The sequence below is a fragment of the Euprymna scolopes genome, chromosome 2 (assembly GCF_053919585.1).
Source record: "Euprymna scolopes isolate OS-2025 chromosome 2, ASM5391958v1, whole genome shotgun sequence".
Lineage (NCBI taxonomy): Eukaryota > Metazoa > Mollusca > Cephalopoda > Sepiida > Sepiolidae > Euprymna > Euprymna scolopes.
This window is the reverse complement of record NC_136483.1, coordinates 160572528-160580027: the sequence shown is the minus strand read 5'-3', so window position 1 is coordinate 160580027 and position 7500 is coordinate 160572528. Positions and strand designations below refer to the sequence as shown.

Here is a 7500-nt window from a genome sequence, read left to right as displayed (position 1 = left end):
CGATTGTGTCAGGAGCAAGGTACTTTCTGGAGCGATAGAATGATCCAACTATTTTCCAGCAAACTTGACAAAATGTTTGATGTAAGTCTTCCAATTACTATTACAAAACAAATTTATCTAAAACTATTTGTCTATCTCTCTCTCTCCCTCTCTCTCTCTCTCTCTCTCTCTCTCTCTCTCTCTCTCTATCTATCTATCTATATATATATATATATATATATATATAAGCAGACTCCTTCAGTCTTGGAAAGACTATGGATACCCACGAAGGGTTGCTTGCGCGTGAAATTTTTGTGCCATGAGGTGTGCAATCTCCAACCACACCAGTGGAATGTGAAGTGTACAAGACGACTGGAAACAAATCCCAAGATAAGCCGAGAGCACATACAGCGCGTAGAATTCCCAAATGGTTACCCATCTGATACTAACCAGGCTCAACGTTGCTTAACTTCGGTGATCTGACGAGAACCGGTGTGTCAACGCGATTATGCCGTGTGTGTGTGTGTGTGTCTGTGTCTGTGTGTCTGTGTGTGTGTATATATATATATATATATATATATATATCGACTGTCATTTGGGCGATCGGATTTCGATCCTTCGATCCTGGCTTCAGGTAGTTGCTTGTCTAGCCGCACTGATGAGCTACTATGTATGTATATATATATATATATATATATATATATATATATATATATATATATATATATATATATATATATATGAGACCTTGTCTGTGTACGGAACGGTCTCCATAAAACTATTCTACCAATGTTTGGCCGACAGACTCGAAACTTGGTATGTAAGGGATTCAGACCGGTAGAATAAGTTCGATTTGGTTTTTAGTCAGTAAAAATAGCTGCTAAGGGATCAAGAATGAAAAAAGTATAACTTGGCCGGCGTTAGTTTACTAAACGTGCATCTTCTACGCATGCACAAATATACATTTATGTGTTTTAGTACGTCATTTTTTTTAAGTTTTAATATGCACATGGACTTGGCTCAGATGGTAGCGAATAATGATGGATACCTACATGGTTTGGTTTCGATTTCAGCTGATGACACTTGTCATATGTTTTTAACTTTTGAAATCACTATTATATATTGGATACAATATAATAATCAGTAGAGAATTGGTTCTATAATAATAAATACGAAATTTGTATGAATTGAAATAACATAGTCAAGCGTATTTTACGACCGGGCAACACTGAGTGATTTGCTAGTAAAATATAGTCTACTTGTTGTTTGGATCTTCAAACATAAAAACATTCAACAAAATGATTGAATTCGACATCTCTACCACCTATAGCAATGGCCAACGACTCTTTATCTGAGAGTACGTCTCTCAAGCTCCTTGGCCTAACGTTCACAGGAAACATGAGTTGGAACAATTACATCGAGGGCATTGCTACGGCCACTGCAAGGAAGGTGGGCTCTCTCTACCGTGCTAGAAAACTTCTAACACCCGAAAGTATCCTGTACCTCTATAAGGCCACTATTCGCCCATGTATGGAGTATTGCTGTCATATTTGGGCCGGTGCATCGGCTACTAGTCTCTCGCTCCTTGACAGGGTTCAAAAGAGAGTCGCGAATCTGATAGGCCCTAAACTGGCATCTAAACTTCAGCCTCTGTCCCATCGTCGAAATGTTGCATCCCTCTGCCTGTTCTACAAGTATTATAATGGTGAATGCTCTGAAGAACAACAAGCACTTGTGCCCCCACGACGTGAACACCCTCGACAGACCCGACAAGCTGCAAAATCCCACCCCCACACTGTAGAGATCCCTAGATGTAAAAGATCTTTCTACTCCAGTAGTTTCTTCCCCAGAACTGCTAGACTTTGGAATTCCATTCCAGGTCACTGCTTCCCCAACTGTACTGACATGCTCAAGTGCAACTGTACTGACATGTTCAAGTGCAACGTGAACCAACATCTCGCTGCCCTAATCCCTACATAGTACCCCAGTAAATGTTTCCCCTGATAGTAGCCCCCTACACCAAAGTGGCAATGTGCCTTGTTTGGGGTGAAAATGTAATAAAAAAATTAAAAAAAAATAAAAAATTAAATAACATAATAATGTTTAATATCACGTAAAACAAAGCAACCAAACACCCAGAAAATAGATATGAATCTTTGAAAATGTTTCTCAATCCTTGATCGTCTTTCAGTTTTCTCGTTAAACTTTTCACCCTTCTTTCGAGCTCACTATTTATGAACCACCGAGCTAAGATATACAATTGCCAGCGAAAAGAAAAAAAGAAAAAGAAAAAAAAAGAAAAGGAGTAAAGTTTGAAGGAAGGATCATCGGTTTACGTCGCATGAGATAAATGAATATTTTACTTGTTGTTGACTGGGTTTAAAAACAGCCTACAGAAAATCGACTCTGATTTATGAACGTCTGATAGGTTATGAAAAGGAAGGGTTGTAAAGAGATAGCTTCGAATTTGGGGCTACCAAAACCAAAGCAAAATATGATGAAAGTAAAAATAAAATAGATAAACCCTATAATTCATTATACCACACCTGTTCACACAGAAACACTTATCACAATATTCTGTGGATCTATATTAAAAAACCTTGTTAAACTTTATATATATGTATGTAGAGAGAGAGAGAGAGAGAGAGAGAGAGAGAGAGAGAGAGAGAGAGAGAGAGAGAGAGAGAGAGAGATACTAGCAGGCCTCTCGGCGTTGCCCAGTCGTAAATTTTATATTTTAATTCATGCAGAATTATTATCTATGATAAACCCACATACCGTGGGTATTAAACGTAAAGTTAAATTCCTTTAAAAAAAAGTTTAAAATGGAAAGAAACTGAGATATATGTATGTGAGCATTATGTTGTTTTTTTTTCTAAACAGTTCACTGCTTGTAAGTAAGAAAAATACTCGAGCTGAGATCGAAATCAAAACTTAAAAACAGTGAGTCAAGTACGATAACCATTACATCAGCTTTACACGTCTTTAGAAAGTGTTTTCAAACAAACTTGTACTTAACATAAGGAAGCTGTCATGTTTCACGACTACGAACGTGCAGTCGTGAAACAGTTGGAAACAGATAAAAATCCGATCATTCCCACGTACTAATCTTTTAATTTTCACCCCTTACTTACCCTTTCTCCGGATGAAAACCTATTAAAACGTTTTCCGCCTGTCTGAATATCTTATATACTAAATTTCAAGTGTGTAGTTAAAAAATTTGTCGAGTATATAGGTTGAGAAGTGTCCTTACACACACGCACACACATTTTCACTTTTATAGATGCATAGATTTTACGATCTGATCTAATATGAGCTGGAGCCGAATTTAGGATCTTAACCACGACCACGAACCACGACCGTCTGAATTGCGGATCAAACTCTAATTTAGGATCGAAAAATAACTGAATCAAAAGAGAGAGATGAAAAAGTTTTAAATAATTTATTTAAAAAATGTTTTGTTTTTTTTAAATTACTTAAATTTAGTCGCGCTTTTTTTTTTTTTTTTAAATTTTAAAATAGATTCGTCACGTATCTGACTATAGCCGAAAGAGAGTTCTCTTTTCCTTTGTTATTTGGTGGGGGAAGGGCGAAGGGGATAGATAATGAATGACTTTCGAATCACAAATAGTTATAAACAAAACGCATGCCAGAAAGTTACTTATCTGTTGTCAATAGATTAAACTGGCTGATTTGTTCGTTATATCGTGACAGCTAATATCCAAGCTTGTAAAGTGTCAATTAATAAGTTCTGGCGTCTGGTCTAGTTTTTGGCCAGTTTGATGAAATTGGGTCTGCATTTGAAGAGGATACGTGCCAGTAGGACCCTTTTTTTTATTATTTGAAGTATAAAATATTACTGCAAACGTCAAGTGAAGAATAAGATATTCAATGCAAATCTAGAATTCATCCTAATTAAAAAAGAAAATTTTTTATGATGTATGTACTTTTACGGAATGAAAATATCATATTCTATAAATTGCGTAAATGGATCAAGTATTTTTTAACTAAAAAATCAAATTTTATGAAGAAACAAGAACGCTGTGTCTTGATCCACCATATTTAATAAATAAAGTGGTTACCTCCCCTTAACAGCCTCATCAGAAATAAGAGATTAAAATCAACTTTGTAATGGCTACGATATACTATTAGTCGCTAAAAATCGTTAAAAACTTATTTTCTATATATAAAAAAAAACAAACATACTTTATCAATTTACGTGATTTTTGAAATTTGATATTTTAATTCCGTAACGGGTACATATCACACGAATTTTCTGTATTTTTTTTTAGGTTGATTTCATGACTTGCGCCAGATATTCTTTCTCATAATATTAATTTGAGGTCCACGGTCTCACAAGAGAAATTTAACAATTTGGCAATGTTTCTATATAAACCGAGATTGTTAAAACTATTTGCTTTGAAAAAAATTTGCAAGATTTTGTAAATAATTGAAGAGTCTTTGACAAAAGTCTTTGATCCAGTTGAATCACTATATGGAATATTGCTGTTAAAAAGAAAAGAGCAGAAAAAATTTATAATGTACTTATCTGTTAGGGTAAAATAAACAGTAAATCAAGATAAACGGAAATTTTGTCGTAGGGAAAAGTTGAAAACGCGCACCAATTCTTAAAAAGTCTGACTTTCGAATTGTAATTGAAAATTCTCCAAACGCGAATCCCGTTCATCGAGTCATCTGCCGCAAACGATGCCCACTTTACTCTGACTTTATCAATCTCGCTTAACTGCCGGTAAAAATCCAGAGCGCCTCTCGTTAGTCACAGGGAGGCTGACCAAATCGACCTGCTTGACCCCACAAAAGCGACAGATTAGCTCCACTCTTTCAACCCAGTCCAACACAGATGTGGATCCGTGAAACTCATGGGAGAGTTTCAGCTCGAACTTTGCATCCGTTATTATGTCACGAATAAATTAACACGGAAAAATGCCTAAAATATTTCGTAGCAGTGAAAAGTTGAAAAGGCGCGCACGCACGCACGCACGCACGCACGCACGCACATGCGCGCACACACACATACACAAAAATAACAACAACAACAACAATAATAATAATAATAATAAGAAGAAGAAGAAGAAGAAGAAGAAGAAGAACCTAAATAAGTTAAACCCCCACTATCCTAAAAAAAACGTATCGCCATCAACTAGCACCATACTAAATAGTCATGAAGGGTCAAGGAAGATGGAAAGACCGATGCGATAAAGCATTAACCAGACTTCCATTAGATGAGTACAAAGAGGACTCAGACCTTGGGGGGGGTTACTCAAATCCTAATGAAGACGAATGGTTGTTTCCAACGAGAAATCAATGGTTAACGTCTATTGCGATAATGCAAATGAATTTGCAAATGTTATCAAAAGAGGTAAATAATACTGGAAATCTGGGGAGACTTGTTAGCACCCAGACTCCAGGGTATATGACAGGTTCGACGTGCCTACAAGAAATGACAGAAAAATCTGCGTAGTAACATGAAATATGGGTTAGTCCACTTAAAAGTAGTCGGAATCAGTCAACTGTAGAATATAAGTTTTGTTGGAGTTTTTTATTTATTTATTTTGTTTTACTTATGATTCACTACTTATCAAGATCAAAAGCCATTCGAGAATAAACGCTAATAAGATGGTTAGTTGCATGTTGAACGACCTTATTAACGATTTAGAAAAAAAAAACAAATGAACAGAAAGGAAAAACGTCGACTTACTTAGAGAACGGCTCTACAAGTATTTGTTGGCATTAAACTTGAAGGCGATTATGTTGACGTCTGCAGGAAAACACTTCTGTGGTAATGTGTTCCACGAATGGGAGATTCTTGGAAAGAAACTCTCTTCATGGAAATTCCGTTTGGTTTCTAGGTACACAGAGAAGCATAAGACAACGGAAGTAAATATTTCATTATGTATTTGTTTAGGATTATTTGCGTGCATATTGATTGAAACAATTAACAACTCCCCCCCCCAAAAAAAACAATGGATAGGAAGGCGACATATACGGCATATGCCACATAAAATATAGTGACTGAGACATCGTGATTATTTTCGAATGAGTCGCCCTGGATTTTACGAGTCATCTTTACATAGGATTAAAGTCTACACATCTTTCCTTCTGTAAAACTCGAAAAGTTGATGGATGAACTAAGGTCTTTACTGACCAGTGCAAACGCGATAATATTCGTCGCTCAACAACAACAACAACAACAACAACAACAACAACAACAACAACAACAACAACAACAACAACAACAATTACCATACAACAACCATACAACAACAGCAGCAACAACAACAACAACAACAACAACAACAACAACAACAACAACCATACAACAACCATACAACAACAATAACCATACAACAACAACAACAACAACCTAAACAACAAGGAAGTGACGGTGGCTAAGTTGTTAACGACACGAACTGACAACCTGGGTGTGTCAAGTTCGAATCCAGTTCGTTCCACAGAAACAATTTCACTTAGGGGTGTTGGCAACCTTCACATGGTTCTTCTGGTAAGTAATCGATGTCTTTCCAGAAAGAATTCTAACTAGAAAGATATCGGGGAAACGAATGCCAACAATAATCATCTGATTCATACGAAATGAATAAATGATGTTCAACAACAACTACAATCTAGGCAGCAATTTGTGTTCAATGAATTGCTCCCTAAAGACCTTGTGTTTCAGCATTCAATAGCACCCCCCCCCAAAAAAAAGAAGAAAGAATTAACATGCCGTAAAATAAAATAGACAAATAAGCAATATTTTTTATAACGGACAAAATCTAAATACTTTGTGAAAAATTCTCCGGGAAAAGGAAGGGGCGCAACGCGTGTGACCTCCTTCGCTTCGTCACTGTATTGCCGATGATGATGATGATGATGATGATGATGATGATGACGACTTCACTACTTGATATTTTACTGCTTTTTAATTCTTTGTTTTAAACAAGGAAAAAAAACAAAATAAGTTATAAGCTTATGTTAAACGGTTTATGAAACTGTAATACATGTATACTAGCAGGGAGACCCGACGTTAGCCGGAGTTGAATAAGGATTAACGAATATTTGACACTTCGATATTTTTATTGTCCTTGAAATCGAAGAAATCGACAATTTTTTCAATCAAATCGATCGATTGCTTGCTCTAGTTGAGGATCCATCGCGGTGCACTGGGAGTAAGCTATCACATGCCTTCTCGCAGTGAGTTAGCCCAAAATATATTGTTGTCTACATTGCACTGTAGAGACCCTACTGTTGATTTTACAAAATTATTGTTTATATATAATGACTTGAATCAAAGTTTAAAATGCAAAAATCAAGTATCATGCTTCAATTGTGTAGTAGAAAGAAACATTCATTTCAAACGTTCCCCCTATCATATCAAAGATTCTATTGTTGATTGTATATGTCGGGCCTTTCGGCTTGTGTGGTGATAACCCTTCGCAAATACACACATGATGTTAGTCAATACAAGATAAATCAAAATGTTATTTCTTTCATCGGATTATT

The 7500-nt window shown here is 36.1% G+C and overlaps 1 protein-coding gene and 1 pseudogene across 1 annotated transcript in view; both read right to left on the bottom strand.

The window, feature by feature from the left end:
• The window catches only part of LOC145241609 (uncharacterized), a 317787-nt gene that overhangs the window by 304811 nt on the left and 5476 nt on the right, over positions 1-7500 (bottom strand). The gene's annotated exons all lie outside the window — the stretch shown is intronic.
• On the bottom strand, positions 382-498 carry LOC145242069 (5S ribosomal RNA; annotated as a pseudogene).